We start from the raw sequence: 22743 nt of genomic DNA, 5'->3' as shown, positions 1-22743 counted from the left end.
CTGGCGCATCGCCAGGTTGTTATTATCGAGAAAGTCCCCCTGGACAAGATGAACCTGGTCCCAGAGGCAAGGGACGACGCTGTCGCCAGAGAGAACCCCAGGATCCCTGCGACCCCAAAAGCAAGAGCCGTAGCTGCCAACAGGGAGAACATGGACCAAGGAGCTGATCCCACAGTCGGAGCAGCCCTGCTGCAGGTGACTGCCAGCCTGGAGGGTCCCATACTTCGGGCTGCCAGTCTTCCGCCAGCAGAGGCCACAGGGGAGGCCCAGGACCTGAGGGAGTAACCTGGGGTTGTTTTCTTCGTGCCCCCTCCTGAGGACACATCCACCTCATGTCACCAGGAGGTGACAGACTTCCTGGAGCGAGCTTGGAGGCCCGGGGGGTGAGATGTCTTCGACCCAAGGGAACTTCAACCCTAAAGCTCCCTTTCCTTCAGGCCCAAACACTGGACAGGGAAATTCTAGCGTTTGGTGCGGGGCATTCCTTTCCCGTAAATCAGTCCAGATACAAGGGGCTCCACCAGGTCCCAGAGTCTATTCTGGAACTCCTGGAGCCTAGCAACATGGTAACGGTAAGACGACGGTGGCAACCCCATATAACAATTTGTTTTTGTGTTTTGATGACTTCTTACTCATTGAGAGAATTCATCGTACACGCATCTGGTGTAGGAGTATACACACAGAAAGCGGTTCCCTGTTTGGGTTACAACTAGAAGCTGCCATAACATTCACTGTGCCCATCTTCAGCAGCACGAAATATGAATAGCAGTGCTCTACATATTGACGTAGTAACAGTCCACTTAAGCTATTATGCTTCTTGCTATTTATAGTGGCCAGGCCGGTGTTCCTGATGAGCTAATGGCATCAGAACTGTCAACATCAGGTGCCACAAGTTGCGCAAGCGTGGAGCATCCTATCCTGCAAAGTTCTCAGGGTAGAAATGACCACGAAAATGTGGCAAGGGCTGCAGGAGAGGTTCATGGTGAAAGCGTGATAGCTAACGTGAACCTCGTGTCAGCACCTCTGTTAGACGTCCGGTCTACCCTGACAAACACAAACAGCGATAAGCACCACTCGCTTTACGAAGTGTCATCCCCCTCAACAATTACGCGTGACGCACCAGTCAATGTTGCTACATCACCGAAGCATGCATGAACACCAGCCAGCAGATACTGCCAACAACCACAAGCACTAAAAGAGTTAGTCTAGCTGTCGACTTGCCCTCGAAGAGTATGGCAAAGCTAGTCTTGCTCGTTCACAGGATTGCCTGTTTTGTGGTGAGCTCCACTTACACAAAGACATCAGAGTAGGGCTTATCGTTACTCTAGAATAGCGTTGCTCGAAGGCACCTCTCTGCACTTTTCCTCACTTCGTGCAAGCTCAACCGGCATCCATGTCAAAAGACAGCATCAATTCAGACATTGTTAGAGGATGCCTTTCCATCGGAATCTGGTATGCGCAAGCTCAAGAATTGGCAGCATCAGTTGGCCTTCCCTTCCTTTCTTAGAACCTCTATCAGAAGTGTGAAAACAAACTTGGCACGAGTCTTTATGCAACAACATTGGATTCTATGAAGGCCGCAGCAGAAGAAGAAATTGAACTTGCGAAGCAACACAATAAGTGTCCTGATTCCGACGGCCTTTGGGCGATTCCTGTAATTGTGGATGGAAGATGGTGAAAGCGATCTTTTGGACACGGCTATAATGCGAGCAGCAAAGTTACTGTTTTTGTCGGCTGGTATACGCAAAAAATACTTTCCATTGGAGTCACAAACAAGTTCTGCACTACATGTGGCTGTGCAGAGTCGGAACAGAAAGATCCCTTGCCACACAGCTGCGCACTCAACTGGGCGTCATCTTCGACGTCGATAGAGAGGGACATCATTGTACAGGGATATCGCGAAAGTGAAGAGATGTATGGCATGAGGTACACCACACTAATTGGTGACGGACACAGTAGTGTTTTTGTAGCTGTACAAAGAGAAGTGTCGTACGGTCGTTCAGTAAAAAAAGTGGAGTATGTGAACCATATGGCGAAAAATTACACCAAAAGTTTTTATACTTTTGCAAAAGATACAGAAGCGTTCACCTCATCATATGGAAGGGAAGCCAGAAAACCTATGTCCTCAGCCAATATCAAAGTACCGAAGGGCCTAGCTAGATCCACAGTAAGGCGACATGCCGAGAATACTCACGCGGTAACATCTGAAGCGATTACGAGCCTACGCCACAAGCTGAAGAATGGGCCTTAACGTGTCTTCGGTATTCACAGTGGCTGTCCAAGTGAGTACTGCCTCATTAAGAGAGGTGATGCTGTGGAACTTGAATGGAGGACAGAGAAAGGAAGGCTTCTAGTAAGGGCCAAAATGATGGTTAAGATTCAGAAAGCTGCAGACAGATGCAACATGCTCATACTTGATGCAACAAGTAATACTGCAGAAACATACATGAGAATGGTTGCGCGTACAGTAGGAAGACAACATGTGGACTACACAAAAGGCACAAGCTACGAAAATATATGTTGTCTCGCTGCTCTGGTGTACAACATGAGGGGTGCGAAGTGGCACGCCTTCTACCTGCTAAAGTCCGCTGCAAAGAGCCCGGCATCGGCAATGAGAAAGATTATAAAATCATAGCAAAGACGAAACGAGCACAAAAAAAAAAAAATGCAGGAGAGCATTGAGATTCGATGGAGCTCCACCCGCAAAGACCCCTAAAAATTCATGAGCAGAACCGGAGATAAAGACTACGGTACGAAGTCTCAAAAGCCGGATCTCGACAAAACGATTTTTCTGGAAAAAGCAAAGAAGTTGGTACATGGCCTAAAGCTGAGCACTCATGATGCAGAAATTTAGAGAAATCCACAGTGGAGCAGAGCAAATCTGAACTATGGCAAAGGCAAAGAAAAACGAGAGTACCGTCAACTTCGATATACAGGATATGCCACCCACACCGAGAAACTTTTAAGTATTCTTCTGTGGTCAAGCCAATAATGTATCCCAGACTGTTCAAGAGCAAAAACTGCCAGTACGGTATTAGTATAGCCAAAATCCAACCACTGTTGGCTAGTTCCATCTCAAATCGAACAATCCGGTACACTTGATGTCTCGAATGAACGGGAAAAAAATATATGTTGAAGCCGTCGGTAAGTTAGGAGAAATAAACGGTTTCCGAATTCTCTGCGCTGCGCGGTTCGGGAAGTAGGAGAGGAGGAAAAAACTGCCTCTCATAAGACGATGTCGTCGCGCGCGGGTTTGAGCGTTCGCTACAAGGCTATTTCTTGTCGCATTATAGAAGTTTCTTGATCTGGCTTTAGACCACTTAGGGCACAATAGGATCCTGCATTGGCAGTGCTGTCTCCGTTTTTGTTTGTCTACAAAAAAATATCAAAGTTGACTCAAAGTGCCGAAAAGCACCGTATTCACTGCAACCTTGCGGACGATGTACAAAACGGATAAGATTGAGCTTTATGCCGTTTAATTTGTCATTCATGTGGCTATCGAATGATGTATAATTTGTTGCTCTACTCTGTCAGGAACGTAAGCGATACCTCTTTCAGTAACACCATACCACCGAAAAATGACGAATTTCGGAAGCCTTTATCTAAAAAACCCCACCAAAAACTTGCCTCGAAAATTTTATATGTTGTAGGTAGTTCCTTAGACTATGCGCAGAAGAAAAATCAAAAGTCGGACTTTATCGGTAGGCGCACTGTGGATTTTTTGCCAGCCCTATACACAGAGCGCATTCAAGCCTTGGCACCGTGTCCCGCAAAATCGAATTTTCCAAAGGGACTTTCAACTTCTGTCTTCACATAAAAAGTAATTGCTATCATTTGCAACCGTTCTGAGCGCTTGCGTTCATAATAGTGTTGTAATCGCTGAATGTAGATTGTGGAGCAACCATATGTGCTCACATTTTTTGCGTGATGACACACATGCATTGCAAGTGCTGGGAGCCCGTCAAGAACAGAATGCTTTAGAATACTTTTGCGTCTTTATAAGAGGTATATTTGTCCACGGTGATCATATCGAAGCATATTTACAGTACACAGAATAACAAGAACTTGACAGCGAAGAAGACAAGGTGACGAAGGTAACAAGGTAACGTAAGTTATGCAGAGCATTCTGAGTGGATGAGAGTGCTCATGTCATGAACTGCTTTAGGCCGTTGTGGAAGCCACTTTCCTTTATGTTACTTTTGATGACAGGTTCTTGTTAGATTTTCTTTCAAATGTGGGCAACATTGCTGCGTGTTGTGATTCAGCCACCTTTGCTCTGAAGTACTTGAAGCAGCTTCTGCATAGCTGACCCACTTCTGTTACGCCTTCGGCTTGATCTGCTGGAACCACAGTCTTTATGGCAGCTACGCCGATCTCCGAAGCAAAGTGAAAATCCTTTGTATATAGCACTTTTTTCTTGTGTATGAGGCGGTAGTCAGCGAAATCCACACGATCAGCACTGTACAACGAAGAGATCATTGAGGTAGGTGTGATACCAGGACGACACATTACAGTAATGCAGATGTCGTCGCACACTCTGTATAAGGGCACTCCATGCACTTCTGTAGTCGAGAAGTGAGTGAAGCGTCTTCTGTGTGTAGGCGAAACTTTGCGCAAGGTGTCTTCAGGGAGTAAATGCGATCAGGACCTTCCCATGGTCGCAGCATGTCGAACGGAATGACATATTGGACAGCGGCGCCGGTCGGGCTGTTTCAGCAAGGTTCACAAAAGGCACCATGAATTAGCCTTGAGTGTGTGCGTATGACACTACAACATTTTCCTCAGTGTAATTTCCCCCCTCCGAGGTCATGAGGCCGTAGGAAAGGAAATGTTTCAAAGAATACTGGAAGTCACTGCGTCCCTCCTGCCATAATGCGTACAGTAAATACGCTTGTTTAGAATAACCCTGAACAGATATGCCTCTTACAAAGATGTAAAGTCATTATGTTCTTTCCTTGATCCCAGCACTTGCAATACATGTGACATCCCGCAAAAAATGCGAGCACATCTGGTTGCTCCACAATCTAGATTCAGCGATTACACCATTGTTATGAACGCAAACGCTAAGAGCCTTGAAAAGGAAACCTGGAAACCTCAGAATGGTTTCAAATGACAGCAATTACTTTTTATATGAAGACAGAAGTTGAAAGACCCTTTGGAAAATTCGATTTTGCAACACGCGGGACATGGTGCCTCCGCTTGAATGCGCTCCGCGTATAGGGCTGGCAAAAAATTCACAGTGCGCCTACCGATCAAGTCCGAATTTTGATTTTGCTTCTGTGCATAGTCTAAGGAACTACCTACAGCATATAAAATTTTCGAGGTAAGTTTTTGGTGGGGTTTTTTAGATAAAGGCTTCCGAAATTCGTCATTTTTCGGTGGTATGGTGCTATTAAAAGAGGTATCGCTTACGTTCCTTACAGAGTAGAGCAACAAATTATACATCATTCGATAGCCCTATGAATGACAAATTAAACGGCATAAAGCTCAGTCTTATCCGTTTTGTACATCGTCCGCAAAGCTGCAGTGAATATGGTGTTTTTCGGCACTTTGAGTCAACTTTGATATTTTTTTGCAGACAAACAAAAACCGGTACAGCACTGCCAACGAAGGATCCTATTGTGCCCTAAGTGCTCTAAAGCCAGATCAAGAAATTACTATAATGCGAGAAGAAATGGCCTTGTAGCGAACGCTCAAACCCGCTTGCGACGACGTCACCTTATGAGAGGCAGTTTTTTCCTCCTCTCCTAGTTCCCGAACCGTGCAGCGCAGAATATTTGGAAAGCGTTTATTTCTCCTAACTCACCGATGGCTTCAGCATATATTTTTTTCACGTTCATTGGAGACATCAAGTGTACCGGATTGTTCGATTTGAGATGGAACTAGCCTGTTGTGAAAAGATCTGGCCTTTTTTGTGGATCCTGAAATACCATATATATGCACCAGCCCAGACCATTTGATTAATGATGACAGCACTCTGGAAATAAAATGCCCTTCATCTGCACAAAATTACATGTACTAGATTGCAGAAACTGCAAGAAAACATGCAATTGGCGTGAAAGTATCAAAAGAAGGCTGCTTGTATCTCCCACAATCGCACAAGTACTTCTATCAAATTCAAGCACAGTTGAACATCACAAAGAGAAGCTATTGTAAACTTGCAGTTTGGTCACCAACAGATATGCAGATAATCACCATAAAGCGGGACCCAAAATTCTGGAAAGAATTGTTGCCTCAAGTAAAGAAGTTTTACGTGCAGTACATGATTCCTGAGTTAATCGATCCCCATATAGAGGGACACATGGAACTGCGAGAAGACGCAATAGAGATAAATGAGCTTCGTGACCTCTTGCAGCGTGAAACGTCGTGACACATGACAACGTGGCGCTATGTGTTTGCTACACTTGTCAAATGACATTTATGCTCGTGTACAAGAGATGAGATATAGCAACTCGCACAACCACAGAGGAGGCAATACGCACATCTTTGTGGTTACACAATGCAAAGGTTGCCGCTACCTCTGGCCCTTGGGAAGGTAACGAGTAATGTTATTCACAGCACGAGAAAGGCTATATGTATGTATCTGTATATGAGGATTCACAACGTGCACTGTATGTATTTGCTGCTGCTGTTGCCATTGGTGTATTCGACGTGCACATCTTGAATTATGACATGCCATTCACTTTATCTGGGCTTTATCTGGGTTGTCGATGTTGCGTAGTAATAATAATGTTCACACTTTGGTCCACCCGCACCGGTATGACAAACAAATGTAATCTGTTTCGAAGCTGCACCAAAACGATGATGTGAATGTCACTGTGTAAGAACTCCAACATTGTACATAACTGAAAACAGGACTGGCACATGTAATGCGAGATATTTGTATTGAAGTAGTACACATAATAACCATGTTACTCTGAGATTGTGCAGAAATGTATATTTGTTTACAGATGAGCTTTTTATTGCATGATTGTGTCATGGCTATAATGGCATCATGTATCTTCTGGCTAATATAGTACAGGGTGTCCGGATGATAATCTTTATAACTGCCTCCGTTATTTCTGCAATCTTTGCATGCCTTGCGCTGGTAAAACTTTGAAACAAGCTTTGAAAGTTTACGGCTTTGCAGTTGAATGGCTCTCTTCAATAACGACGTAAATGAACTTACACCGCTTTCATGAGCTGCAGGCCCACTTTACATACATGAATAAAAAACAATCTGTGTACTGCAACATTAGAAAACTACACGTTGTTATTACTGTTTGTTCTTATCTCTTCAGCCTACAAATTTTAGCTTACATCATTTGCGGAGAGCCCTTCAACTGGTAGCGTCTAGTGCAATAAAATTATATGGTCCGCCTTGTGTCATCAGTTGCATTTCTTGATTGAAGTTTTCTGGTCTCGCCACACAATTGTGGACTTTTTAGTCATTATAACTACTTCGTTAAAAATTTAAAATTATGTATAAATAATTAGAAACTAATTCGAAATTTTGTCAGAAACTATGAAGATATGTCAGAAGTCAGTGTTGTACCGTATACATGATTTGTGGAAGCTGTCAAAGCTGAATATTTGCATTGCAAACTATTACGATAGAACACCAACAGCCGATGCCCATCTCCATGCTGACGCCGAGGTCTCTGAACACGCATGGTTCGTCAAAACTACCTGTCGCGTAGCCGATGCGATGAAAGTGAGCATGTTCAAATTCCATGCACGCAGTATAGGATTCGGTTTCAACATCAACAGAGAACGTTCTTTCCCTCACTACGACCACTCCTCTCCCGAAGCGTAAATTGATTGTGGTGGCAGCACAGTGCTGTCCCCCGCAGTGGTCCTCCGTGGCAGACGACAAATACATCTTTTTGTCCAGGTTATCACAAAGATTTGGAAAGTTTTTGAAAGTAAAAAGCTTGCTTGAATTATGATCATTGAGAAGAGACGCAAGACTTAACACCATTCTTAAGTGGGTCCTCGCTATAGGGAAATTTTAATCAGCATTTTAGTGTTCTTCCCTTAGAGCTCCGAAGATATCGGAAGAAACAAAAATGCGTATAAATTCAACAAAGTGCCGCACTGGAACAAAAAACGTGACAGTCAATGCAGGATCGGACATAGTATTATCTCTGTGAGGTGGAACTCAATATTCCCTGCCCTTTCAGAGATGACCTGGACACAAGAAGCCCCATAGCGATTACATTGAGGTGATTCTGCCTTAACTTGCCCGCGGACAGATCAGATGACGGTAGTGGCGTGGACATCAGGGATCCTCCGTCAACCGCGGCCATTGACACGCTCGGAACTGTGTATTCCGACACCGCGACCTTAGCAGAAATGCGTTCTTTCCTGTGTGCGTGCTGCTAAACAGAGACTGCTTTCAATTGAGTTTCAATGTCTCTAATAATGGCCATTGTTGGAAGCAGATGTTTGTCATTAGCTACCAATCCGGACTGCTCGATAATTTGGACAAATGTTGTTCCTCCTACAAGTCCGAATTAACAGTTGCCGACTGTATATATGTAATTAATATAACAGTGCGTGCTCGAACTGGAAAAGTGTCAGACTGTAACACTTACTTGATGAATATTGTCTACTTACTTCTGTAAAACTTCCTCGTCAATTCAACATGATGCACAAATACCACAAAACGCACATGGCTATCCAGAAACAGTGATGCATCACCGTGTCTCTCAAAAGAATCCTTAGTTTTGTCCACACTGCACTGCACAACCACTAGTAGTGTCCACGTTACACTGTCCCTCACGATGCACTGAAAAGAGACGAGACACTGTCACACATGGGAACAGAAGAGTCCACAGGTACTAGTTCTTTGGGGATCTGCAACATTTTTGCCTTTCTGCCATAGATTGAGTTGACTGGTATCACTACAGTAACACAACATAATGCATTTGGGCCATTCCACGCCAACTGATCCAGAGGTGCCGCTCGACCCCCACTAGAATTTTACATGAATTTTTTTAGTGGTTCCTTATGACTCCGAAAGCAACAGAACGTTGGTCTTTTCTAACGAAATTGAAATTTATGGGGTACAGAGCCCCTCAAAGATGCAGTGCTTGGCAAAAACCTATGTCGGTTTAAGCAGGTATTACGGCCCACGTGAGGCACGGAGCACATTAAAAAGCATCTTATTTGATAGGGGAGAGCTCATTTTATTGCATGTAAGCAGTTTTCATCATCGCACTTGACGCTTGTGGTGTGCACAAAATTTGCAAAGTTTGTGCAAGTTTACCAATTTTTTTGCAATATAAAATTTTAGAATTTCTTCTTCAAAATTTTTTGGCATATAGCCTCGGTGTTGCACTCTCAACACAAAAAAATCCAACCCCTCCGGTACACTGTAAACCTCAGTAAAAAATCGGGCAGTGGTAAAAATTCGACAAAATGCACATTTTTTACAGAAAAATTCGGTGTGAGGATGTCAGCATAGAAGCGTGATGAAGGTGTCATTCGAAGCATCGTCTTCCTAGAAAGACGTAGCAAAAAAATGTCAGAGGTACTTTTTGTTAAACTCAAATAATAATTTCTTAATTGAAGGTAACTTCGCAAACGTGTATGCGCACTGCGGCGCATCGTACCAAATGAACTGAGCGGGTGGCTCACAAAACACTAGGCGGAAAGAAAACACTAGGCAGTTGCATTATTGAAGAGCAAATAATGGTTGTGCAGTGAGCGCTCATCAAGCTGGCCATCTTGCGCTCTAACAAAACTTCTAGCCAGCTCGCAGTGGTGGTAAGTGAGAGATAAGTAAAGAATGGGGATAGGAGTCCATTCAGGCGTCATGGTACCATATGGTTGATATTTGGCCGTGTGGCGTCTGGCAAGTGTCAGTCGAGTCGACTGACATGACTAGAGTAATCACGACATGAACAGTGATCAAGTACTACCTGCACCGAACATAAGCGGAGAATGCTTTCACCAGTAAGTTCCTTGGATGTGCCAGTGTTCATTTCATTTTATTTTTTTTGCATATGTGTGTTAACTCATTCCAGTATTGGGAAGAGAACTTTTTAGCTTTCCACTCCTCTTGCACGTACATAAAACTTACTTAGTAGCTGTGACGTACGATCTTTTCGCTTTGTGCGCCAACAGTTGAGACGTACGTATAAGAGAAAAATTTTGTCAGTCACAGGTTCTGTCACTTTTTATATCGGATACGCTATTTCTGGGCATTTCTGTTGTGTACAAAGCTACGATACTGGGTTATTCAGGTCAGGTATAACGTTTCTTCGATAGTCATCTTTCATACGGGGGATGGTTATTTCAGAGAAACATGGGCGAGCATACGAGTACAGGCACATTTACACTGCTTGCCGTGTGAGGTCTACTGTGTAAGCCTGACCTTAAAAATGACTTCAGGGAGATCTGGAACCTTTCTCCTTGTTCCTTGGACTCTGATCACTGCCATGAAACAACGGTAACAAGGGGTTAAGTGAGCGGTGAGTTCAACTGCGAAAGCAAAGATCTCAGCCAAGGAACAAGTCGAAAAGTCCCAGATCTCCCTGAAGTCATTTTTAAGGTCTTGCTTATACACTAAAGTGTCTTCAGATGGCAAGCAGTATAAATGTGCATGTCCTCATATGCTCACCCATGTTTCTCTGAAATAACCATCCCCCGTATGCAAGATGACTATCAAAGAAACGTTAGACCTGACCTGAATAACGCAGTACATGTATCATAGCTCGGTACATAACAGAAATGTATCCGGTATCGAAAGTGATAACATCCCTGACTGGCAAACTTTTCTCTTATACGTACATCTCAAATGTTGGTGTAGAAAGCGAAAAGATCATACATCACAGCTACTAAGCAAGTTTTATATGCGTGCAAGAGGGGTGGACAGCTAAAGGGATCCAATACTGAAATTAGTTAACATGCTCATGCAAAAAAATGAAATGAACCATACCAGGAACTTACTGGAACCAGGAACTGGTTAAAGCATTCTCCGCTTGTGTTCGGTGCAGGCAGTACTTGATCACTGTTCATGTCGTGATTACTCTACTCATGTCAACGACTCAACTGAAGGATGCCACACGGCCAAAAATAAACCATATGGTACCATGAAACCTGAATGGACCCCAATCTCCCCCCCATGTCATTACTTATCTTTTACTTACCACCACCGCGAGCTCGCTACATTTTTTGTTAGAGCACAAGATGTCCAACTTGAGGAGCGCTCACTGCACAACTGTCAGGTCTCGAAGGAGACAAACACGTGTTTGCAACCGTTATTTGCTCTTCAATAATGCGACTGCCTAGTGTTTTCTTTCCGTCTAGTGTTTTGTGAGTGACCCGCTCAGTTGTACATTCAGTACGCTGCGTCGCAGCGTGCATACACATTTGCGAAGTTATCTTCATTAAAAAAATATTATTTGAGTTTAACAAAAAGTACCTCTGAGATTTTTTTGCTACGTCTTACTAGGAAGACAATGCATCGAATGACGCCTTAATGACGCTTCTATCCCAACCTCCTCACACCAAATTTTTCTGTCAAAAATGTGCATTTTGTCGAATTTTTAAAATTTCCCGATTTTTTACTGAGGTTTACAGTGCACCGGAGGGGTTGGATTTTTTTGTGTTGAGAGTGCAACACCGAGGCTATATGACAAAAAATTTTGAAGAAGAAATTCTAGAATTTAATATTGTAAAAAAATTGGTAAACTTGCACAAACTTTGCAAATTTTGTGCACGCCACAAGCGTCGAGCCCATCGAGTGCGATGGGGAAAATTGCTTACATACCGTAAAATGAACTCTCCCCTATCAAATAAGACGCTTTTTAACGTGCTCCGTGCCTTACGTGGGCCGTAATACCTGCTTAAACCGACATAGGTTTTCACCAAGCACTGCATCTTTGAGGGGCTCTACACCCTATAAATTTTAATTTCATTAGAAAAGACCAACATTCTGTTGCTTTCGGACTCATAAGGAACCACCAAAAAAATTCACATAAAATTCTAGGGGGGTCGAGCGGCACCTCTGGATTACTTGGTGTGGATTTGTTTTGCTGACATATGCGCAACACTATAAATACTAGCAATACAGAGGCCAGTTAGCAGTTCACAATCCGGTGTGACACTCTTACACAATTTATGAATAAGCCAAGGTGAACCTCCTGTGGCTACCCACCAACGGACCGCTGATATTATACCCCCACCATGCTGAGCAGAGTTGATCCAGTGCTCGCTTTCGGCATGTCTGCATATATCTCTCATCAAGATGCCGCATTAGTTCATCGAATGCGCCTCGACGTGGCCTTCAAAGCACAGTGGCGTTGCCGCTTGAGACAAGTTGCCTCTCCTCACTGCAGCCACTGCAGTGCTGTTGAAGATCTAGAATACATTCTTCTCCATTGGCCACACTACCAACCTTCCCGAGCCGTACTCTCCGCATCCCTCAACGAGCTAGACTCTCGCCCCCTCTCTCTCACAAAATTGCTTGGTCCCTGGCCACATCCAGCACACCAACACTATGTCCTCAAGGCTCTCTTCACCTTTCGGGACACCACAGGACTTCGATCCTTATTGTGAAGGGGCTCATTAAATAATGAAAAAATGAAATAATACTCTACCCGGTAGAGTATCGCCCCCGACGATGAAACTCCCCGGCCATCACCCTGTAATAAAGTTGTTGTTGTTGCATAGGCTGCATATGCACATGCGCAAGCATATGAAAAGGAGCATGTCCTAGCATGGACCACTGCAGCTTAGAGGGCATCACAATGCTGTGTGACCGCGACTGAGCGATGGCGACTGGGCAACGAGATCGTTCGGATAACTGGTTTTCGGTACTGACCAAAAAACCAAGGATAGTTGTTCGACCAGCTCCAACGGCATAGTCCTTAGGACAATCACTTTCCACACCGAGACTGGGAGACATGGTTGAAAAAAAGCTTGTTGAGTCAGAGAAAGGACTGCAACGGAAGGTTCTTTATTGCCGGCTGGGTGCCAACTGAACTCGATCAGGGTGTCTGAGTAGAATGGTCAAAGGCTGGCGCGTAACACGAGGGGCGTGCAAAACTCGATGTGCCTGCGCACGGCGCACACCATCTCTGTCGTCTGCTACAAGCTTATATTTTTAAAAAGATCCTCTCCAGTGGGCTTTTCTGCATAAAACCCAGATATTTTCGAAGAATATAGACAAGCCTAGAAATGTGACGCACAGTAAAAACAAATGTGTTTTGCTGTTCTTCTTGATTTCGGATGACCTTTCATAGTTTCCGATTTATGAATCTGCCTGTCCCAGTAACATTGAATGAGTTTCCATTGTTTTCGAAAGGCAGACTCTCATGCACGCGTGGCTGAATGGTGTAGACGCTACACGCCTGGATTAGTTGTCATATTTCAGTTACAATGCCTCCAGGACGCAGAAGAAAGCCTCTTCCTGAATGGGCAGAAGTAGAAGAAAACTGGAAAAAAGTTAAATCTGAAAAGTTCAAAAAGACAAGTTTAAAAGTTACAAAAGTTGAAGTTAATGCTGCGCATACCTGGGCTTTTGTAAACAGCCAACACCACAATAAAATAAAGCAGGAGCTTTCTGCGTGACATTGAATTAAGATATTCTTTCACATCGCATCTGGAAAGACTCATCGCATCTCTAAAAGATCCGGATTAAATTGTGTGGATAAAATCCAAAAAATCCACCAGATAAAGTTCGTGTGGATTAATTCCAAACAACCCTGCTGGGAGCTCATGTGTATTGAACCACTGCACTGGCTGTGTTGTCTGTGGTTTTCCCTGGGTTTTCTGGCAGACATTTCATATAAATGTCGGCACAGTTCCCCTGAAGTCGGCCCAGGACGCATAGCAACCCCCCCCTGTCCACCACTCCTTCCTCTCTCTCCACATCAATATGTCGCTCATAGCCACAGTTGCTTCACGACGCTAACATGCAATTTTAAAAGAATAATTGCTCGAAGCAGCTTTTTCATGCGTGCAGCACAAACGAGTGACTGCTGGTAACCGCCATGGTCAGATATCCGCACCTGAGGGCTCTCTTGGACGCCCATCAGGTGAGCATGACACGTGCGAGGCCGAAAGTGAGTCGGTTAGAGCTCAGCTGAACTCTGTTGCAAAGTTCTAGACGTGATAAGGGTAATGGAATCAGAGATGCCACATGTGACAGGCATCTTTGATAAGCTCTGTCTTCTGTAAGAAGCGGAGTTTCAGAAATAGTCATGGAGGACACCGAACCCAGATTTTGATGCAAGGATGACGTCTCCTTTGAAGTGAACCAGCGCATCGGACTGCAAAGTCTGTGTCAGCATTCCTACATTTCTGTGATGTTGTCCACAACAAAGTGGACTCGGTAAGGGAAAGAAAACTTCCAATAACAATCAACATTTCCAGTGGCTGTTTAGGTAAGCAGAAGGTAAGAACATGTCATCCAGTCAAGAAGTTAGACCACCAGCTCGCTTGCTACCTCTCTATCCTCTCGTTAAGAAGTTAGAGTTGAGAAATGTTTAAGAAAGTGTCCTGTGCCATACGAGTGCCTCTGTGTGGCAAACCTGCGCCAACCCACTCACATTCTAGATATACTTATCTTACCTGTTAGATTATGAACATGTAATTCAATTCAATCTTCCATTACTGTAGGGTAAGGTGGGACAAAATGGGACAAAATGAGACAAAAGGCAAAATGTGACCCTTTTTGCTTGAAGCCACATACCTCACGAGTGAATCTCCCCTGTCTCATAAATGAACTGCTTAACAGACTTCACAATGCACAGAGAGGTGTCTCTGATGTGTCAGGTTTACATGACCTTGGAATTGTCACGAGTGGCGCATGCATTGAGCAGGGGAAAAAATGTTTCTCCATCCTTTGGCGTGTGTGTGTGTGGGGGGGGGGGGAAGACTTGCCAAAAAGGAGCCAATTTCTCCATTTACAAGTTTACTACGAGGGGCGTTCAAGTCAAACCGGGACTTTTCATTTTTCGCAAACGTAAAATGAACTTACAGGCGACAAATTAGTTTTATTTTTCAACGTAATCTCCAGCTGCACTAATGCACTTGTCCCAGCGTTTCACGAGGGCTTGGATTCCAGCAGCGTAGAAATCCTTACCGGCGCGTAGCAGCCATGATCGGATCGCATTCTTGACCTCGTCGTCGCAGCTGAAGTGGCGGCCCCCAAGGAACGCCTTCAGTGGCCCGAAGAAATGGAAATCGCTGGGGGCGAGGTCTGGACTGTATGGGGGATGTGGCAGCAACTCCCAGCCAAGTTTCTGAAAGGTGCGTGCCGTGAGATGCTCGGTATGCAGGCGTGCATTTTCGTCTAGGAGGAGGACTCCTTTGGTGATGAGGCCCGGCTTTCCGAAATTGGAGGTGTTCATGAATGATAGTGTTCAATGTTCCCGCAGAAAGGTCCGTGTTTCGAGCCAGTTCGAGACATGTTATCCGTCGGTTCTTGAGGATCAGGCGCTCCACAAGTTGGATATTCTCAGGAACTCTGACACAGGGCTCTGAGCCGCCTCGGCCGGGATCGTCCTGCACTGATGTACGGCCGTCTCGGAACCGTTTGCACCACTCAAACGCTTTGCTGCGGCTAAGTGTATCGTGGCCATACTGTGCCTGAAGTCTTCTGTGAATTTCAGATGACTTTACTCCTTCATTCACGAGAAACTTTGTGACAATTCGCTGTTCGATGTGCGCGCTCACCTTGTTGTCGGTCATCTTGTCTAGCACGCGTCTTCTGTTTTGCACAAACTTTGGACCACTACGTGATGAACGCGGAGGCCTGTCGCGTGTGAAAATGATGAAAATGAAGTAGCGGGAGCCACTTGTACACTCAGGAGACAGAAAGTCCCAGTTTGACTTGAACGCCTCTCGTATGTTAAATGAATTTTGCATTCTTCTGTTTATTTATCCAGTGTGGTTCGTAAAAATAAGATGCTCTCTCTTGGTTTCCCCATTTTCGAGGAAAAAAATGTATTTAGGTAGGGACATGCATGGGGGATAACATGATAGTGTTTGATTTAGAACAGGTAAGCCAACAATAAAGGAGCTTTAATAACAGCAGTTCAGGAAAAGTGTGAGAGCGCTGGTGGCCATGACTTGAACCAACACCTCTTTGATTGCTCTTCAGATGTGCACCCATTACACAATCTGATCAGACTCTGATCAACATATTAAGGTCTCATTCAGGAATACACAGACGTATATGCCTATTCTCTCTTATTTTCTTCCATGCACATTCATAAGCTCAGGATCCCTAAGAACACACTTGGGTTTTTTTTGTTTTTTTTAAGCAGAAGTACAAATAAAAAAACATGTTTAATTGCAGGTTTTGTCTCATTTTGCTCTACTTTATCGTACATCTGTTCTCCTATTTTCCTGTGTCAAATAGAATAAAAAATGTTGATAGGTTTTAAAAGTGATATTTTTTCTCCAATGAGTTTTACAAAATATAATCACCTAGCACCAGAAACCTGAGATGCACCCAATCAGCAGGCTATACTTTAAATGTGTGAACTGACTGCCTCTTGCAGCAAAAGCAGAAGCTACTCATAATGCCATCACAGCAACATATGTTTTGGCTATTCTGGAATTCTCGAGGATTACTTTTATTAAAAACATATGCAATTGTTGCTATACTGCACCAGAAAACCCCCCAGTTCACCCACAAAAAAAGCAGCGAGTGGCCTGACATCACTCTCATTACTTAAGCACTCGAAGGGCGTTCACCGGTGGGGAAGGCCGCCTGCTTTTGACCACGACCTACTAGATTATAACGACCATGTCATAGGCACCCCTTATTAACACTTCATTTAGAAGCGAGCAGTGGCGCTACTCATCGGCCCTGCTATTGCTACCTCAATTTCTGTAATACTTGTGCTTCAGCTTACTTTAGTATTTTTGCACAAGCGGTCCCAGGCAAAAATCTGGACTGGTTCCAGTTGAATGTGGATGGTCCCAGAATGGTTCCAGTTGAATCTTGATGGTCCCAGCTGGATTCGCAAGTGGGGTGGCTGGTTCCACACTGGTTAAATCAGTGGTACCACTCAGGCCTCAAATGGTTCCAGAACTTACAGTGGGAGCCTCACAGGTACCATTTTGTTCCCACAATGGTCAATTGAACCACTTGAGATTGCAAGCTGAGCAGCTTCCCCTTTGAGATCCGTTAGGGGAAGAAGAGTCCACTCTTGCCATATACCCTTCTGTTTTTTTTAGCCATTATTTTGGTGTATTTTAGCACACGTATGATATATATTTATTGTTTTTTATCCGTCTACGTCTTCGATAAAATATATGCTGTAACTTCGATTCGTGCTCATATTCTCATCTAAAGGCAAATGCCATAAAAGGTAGCAGCAAAATGCTAAAAGACACAATAAAAAGATGACACACTCCGCCAAATAATTAGAAGAACTGACCCAAAGCAGATGCAATAATTATGAGGGCGCCCCGGTGCGGCGGGAGGCTTTCAATTCAAATTCGAATGGCGAGCCGCGGGAGGGCGAGAGGGAGCAGAGAGAGCGTCAGGCGTCAGTTGGAACCTGGACGCGTCATTGCAAGGTCGTTTTTGCTCTTCGGTTGCTGTGGCAGAGATCGGGCATCTCCTGTGCACTATTTACGTGGTTTTAGTGCGTTTTCTAAGACAACGTGATGACAGTGAGTCAAGTGAAACATATTGGCGATATCACGGAGAAGTTTCGACGCTAGGAAGACACGGCGTCCGCAGAAGAACCGGACGATGAAACGCCAAACGGACTGCACAGAATGCTTGTTCCGATGTTAAGAGGTATAAGTGCTCACCGTGGTGCTTCGATTACTACTGATCATATATTTTATTTCAGGAGGAACCTGAGAAACATGGTTAAGACGAGTATAAAGATTAGGATCGTTTGGTGAAGAGGAAAATGGTACATGTCGCGACCTACATGGACGGAGGTGTCATCTTCTCTGAGAAAATACACGTGTGAGGTGGTCAACAAAACGCCATGTTCCCTGTTGTTCGTGAGTGCAACGCAAATTCAACACAAGCACATGCCTCGTCTCAACGCAGTGAGTGATTACCCGTGTGCGACTTCGTACGTGAGACATGTATCAATTATTTCTTTATTCTTAGTGTTTGCTCATAGCAGAATAAACAATATTTACTTGAACAGTATGTGCTTTTCTACGCATTACTTTTGGTCATGCATTCAGTGGTCCCATCTGCTAAGTGGTCGGATCCCAGGCCACTTAACAGAGGGGACCACTGGATAAATTCCATTGGTTCCACTTCAAGTGGCACCACCGTGAAACTGGTTCCACTTTTAACTGGTCCCAGCCAGTGAATGGTTCCACATTCCAAATGGTTCCTGTCCGATAATCCACTTCGAAGTGGTCCCACTCCAGATTTTTGCCTGGGGTAGATGTCCCACGGGAGATGTTCTTTCTAAAGTTGATTACCATCATCCTTCTACACGTTTTCGTAGGAGCTGTTGTTATCGTCTGCTACGGTAGTCGTGCGTCTGCTCCTGCACATTCAAAATTGAAACTTCCATTGCCCAATCATGATATAGATCTCACGGGCTGATAAGTAGCGTCTTTAGCAGATTGTGCGGACGGGCTCCTCGTTGGGGTTGCCAATTATGACATGGTCATTATAATCTAGTAGGTCGTGCTTTTAACGAGAGGTTAGCACCCGTGACAGCCACTCACTCATGTTCACTCACTCCATGCTCAGTTCCCCATTTGTTCACTCACACTCACTCACTCGGTTTGCTCACTCAACCTCGGCTCAGCTTCCCATCCCTAACTGAGCTGTCTGGGTACCCATGCTCGCTCGCACCGAGTTGCCTCCGATCCTTGTTTGCTGTCTCACCTCACATATCTCTAGGTTATCAAGAGGATGATATGAGGAAAGTTGTGCTGATGTGATTGTGATTAAGTGAAGCTGAAATCAGGTTGGGAGAGGGGCACAAGCACAGTAAGAATGAGACCATGCAGGTTGGGTTGCAAAGTGTAAGGCAGTGGCTTATCTCGAACTGCAATCACCATGGGGTGGGGGTCATTAGTACACGGCAGGTGAGCATATTAAGTTTGCTGATGTTCAGTTCACACAAATTTGAGCGTCATTTCAGCTAACTCATACTCAGCTCATTTGCCACACTGCGCATGAATGAGCATTCTTATGTGTAAGTTTTGCTCATGCTCATTTCGTACTCAGTTTGCTCACTCACTCCCTGCTCAGCTCTCCCTTTGGGCATTCATCTTGCTCTCAGCTCTACATTTGCTCACTCATGCTCAGCTCATTCGCCACACTAAGCATGAGTGAGCACGCTTGCGAATGAGTTCTGCCAGGGCATGCTCTTCATGTTACATCTGTGGCGGCCCCCGGACGCTGATGAAGATGTGCCTCTGCTGGCGCGCGACGCTGCGCCTGCCAGCCAGTTCTAGCGTGAGGCCACGTACATCTGCCCGCTGGGACATTCCATCATCGCTGGTCAGGACTCATGTAGAGGGACACCATCTCCTCTACATTTGGTGACCTGAACAAAGAACACCACATTTGGCGTAATTCAGCACTTCGCCATCCCAAAATTTTCATCGACCTGCGAATCATTTCAGAAGCCATCACTGAAGGTACTAAGCAGTCAACAACCTGACATATTACGACGATGCTCCCGCATCGCACCGCACCACTTTCAACACGCCGTGGTCACTCTCACTGCGTCACGATGTCCTCCTCGGGCATTCACCAGCAGCACATTCCCGAGCAACACACTCCAGTACTGGTCGCTGTACACCGTTGTCGACCGCGCCACCCACACCTCCTACGCTACCGGTCCAAGAACCCTGTCTGCCTCGCCTTCCCACCAGGCTTCCATACAAGATACTGGCAGCTGATCCAGATGCGGTGAAGAGGCCCCGGGACCAACGTTCCAACGGGGACACACACGGAGGCTACAGTGAGTTTCACTCCAGGTCTCCCAGTGCTTCACGATGGTCCTCCCTGCAGTCCCCTTGGCGACAACACTACGAGCCCAGCGCTCACGAACAGGTCGCAGTTCCGTTGCCCATCTCTGAATCACTTCGGCCTACTGGCCTTCATTCCACCCCTGGAACCCGCCCAGTCAGCGTTTGCTCACACCAACCATTCTGCCGCTGGGACATTCCGTCATCGCTGGTCAGGACCATAGCTGGGCGGCCTCACTCATGAGGACCCTCATGAGGACGCCTCACCCTCACCTCACGACGATGAGGTGAGGGTGAGTGAGGCCAGACCACGCTGTAAGTTCCTCATGAGGACAGTCGTGAGGCATTGTCCCTCATGAGGCCCACCGTGAGGGCCCTCATGAGGCCAGTCGTCGTGAGGCCATCAATATGTGAGGGTACAACGTATTCCGTGAGGAGCCTCACAGATGAGGCCGTGAGGTCCTTTGTGAGGAACCTCACGGTTGAGGCCCTTTGTGAGGAACCTCACGGATGAGGCCGTGAGGCCTTTCGTAAGGAAGCTCACGAATGAGGTCATGGGTCCATTCGTGAAGAGCCTCACGGATGAAGGGGAAGCCACTGTATCCCCTCGCTTGGAGCAGGTGTGCGTCAGATGACATCACTCTGCGCGAAGCGCCAATGGAAATTCGAAGATCTTCGAGGATCGCCATGTTCCGTTCTTAGGTTTCATTCCTCCATATACAGGGTGGTCCACCAACCATGATAGAAATTCATAGTAAAAGACGTTGGCCCCGGAGGGACATGCGATCAAGGGATTTTTTTCTGCCAATAACTTTTGCCACATATTGGTAACATTCTTATTTCAATATTAATTGACGGAAAGTGATTGAATTCCGAAATTTTCCAAGGCAACCTGACGTTTTCTTTGCGGAAATGGGTTCCCCGTGGTCATTTTTCTCAGTATAGCCATAATCCCACTCGTAATGCAATGGCAATTGCCGAAATAAATTCGGCGAAAATTCGTGGAGATGAGCCTTTGGCTCCGCCTCTTTTTTGACGGCTCTAGGTTTGAGCGCAAAGCTGCGAAGAAAGGAGGTTACATTGACACGCCACACGAGGGGGGAAAGGGTTACAAGCCTTACCCACGGAACAAACACCCGCGGTGAGTGCGGGAATCAGAGCTATCTTATCAAAAATGAGGTCACCCAACGTGTTGACAGGTAGGGAAGGAAATACATTTTTGGACCGTTTTGCACTCCGGTCTCAGTGAATGCAGTGAACAAGTAAACGGCAGCGATGGCAAGCACCGTGCATTCCAACCAAGAAAAAACAAGGATGATCATTGCTCTGGGGCTGCAGGTATGGACTATGATAGAGCAGTCCTCAAATACAGTGCAATGCTTCCAGGAACTAGGGTGGTGAGCTCTTGTACCATAAGGCGTGCATTTGTGAGACTGTCCACAACAGGAAGTTTCCATTCCGGTACCCAGAGCCGGTCACACCCAATCTCTGCCAGTGAGTCGACACAAACAGACCAGGCCCTCAAAGAAGTAGGAGATGATCTCCACGTAAAGTCTGCGTACCCTGGCAAAGTGAGTACAGACATCAAAGTCAAGTGTGCTGAGGATACTACACAAGCACAAACTCCACCCATACCACGTGAGGCTTCATCAACATTTCCAGCCGGGCGACAACCAGAAACGGCTGGATTTCTGTAACTGGATCCGATGTCGGACCCAGGAAAGCAGAAACTTTGTGAACAGGGTCATTTGGGCTGATGAGGCCCACTTCTGCCATAGCGCTCAAGTGAATCGACACAACGCGCATTATTGGAGCCAAACAAACCCACACTGGCTATGGGACTGCAAGCATCAGTACGAGTGGGGATTGAATGTATGGGCCGGGATTTATAACGGAGCCATTATTGGGCCAATCTTTTTCACGGGACCCATAAATGCCAACCGCTACTGTAGCGAAATTTTAGATGCCGTGTTCAGCTTTATTGATGACCTGCCTCTTGCTGAACAGACCCGCGTGTGGTTTCAGCACGATGGGGCTCCACCTCACAGCGCGCGGCCATGTTCCGGCAGAAGTGGGCTGGCCGATTTGGTCCAGTGTCATGGCCCGCCAGGTCTCCTGACTTAACGCCGATGGACTTTTACCTCTGGGGTCGCATCAAAGACGAAGTATACAAAGGCGAACCACGATCACCGGCTGACCAGCAGGGGAAAGTCACTGCTTTCTGCTCGTCGCTTTCCAGATCCGAAATAAAAAGGACCGTGGAAGATACAATTCGGAGAGCCCACCTGTGCATTGCAGCAGATGGCGACGCTTCGAACGCTTTTACGCTAATGATAACCTAATCAAAGTACACAAGAAGTGTGTTGAATGTGAAGAAATCCGTAGCATGTTGAAACAAACGAATTGAAAAAAGATGAGAGCTGACAGGCGTTCGCGCATACAACTCTCTCTCACACACATACACAGGTTCATAAGGTGTAGAACACACACACAGGTGTAGAACTACGAGACCGCTGTCAGCGGTCAGAGTGAAAACAGCCGCGTACGCATCCAAAAGCAAACAAACTCACTGAGCAAAACACGAATAAAGGAAAAAGAGCGCGACCCTGAAACTGACGTGGGCAAAGCTGATACCTGGCAGCGGAACTCTTCTGTGGGTTGGGTTTGTAACCCTTTCCCCCTCGTGTGGCGTGTCAATGTAACCTCCTTTCTTCGCAGCTTTGCGCTCAAACTTAGAGCCGTCAAAAAAGAAGCGGTACCAAGTGCTCTCATTTCCACGATTTTCGGCGAATTTATTTCGGCAATTGCCATTGCATTAGGAGTGGGGTT

General features: G+C 45.6%; 1 long non-coding RNA gene across 3 annotated transcripts in view; it reads right to left on the bottom strand.

The window, feature by feature from the left end:
- Positions 1–2263: 2263 nt before the first annotated feature.
- Positions 2264–22743, bottom strand: part of LOC135387068 (uncharacterized) — a 43576-nt gene continuing 23096 nt past the window's right edge. For 2 of the 3 annotated variants that reach the window (XR_010420827.1, XR_010420825.1), the window contains exon 4: positions 6868–8770. This is a non-coding gene — a long non-coding RNA (uncharacterized LOC135387068). Of the gene's footprint in view, positions 2321–6867; positions 8771–22743 lie in introns of those variants that run through there. The other variant, XR_010420826.1, reaches the window with a different exon arrangement.

This window comes from Ornithodoros turicata, chromosome 3, assembly GCF_037126465.1.
Source record: "Ornithodoros turicata isolate Travis chromosome 3, ASM3712646v1, whole genome shotgun sequence".
NCBI classification, from domain to species: Eukaryota; Metazoa; Arthropoda; class Arachnida; order Ixodida; family Argasidae; genus Ornithodoros; species Ornithodoros turicata.
The sequence above is the reverse complement of the archived record's forward strand: the minus strand, read 5'-3'. Positions and strand labels throughout refer to the sequence as shown.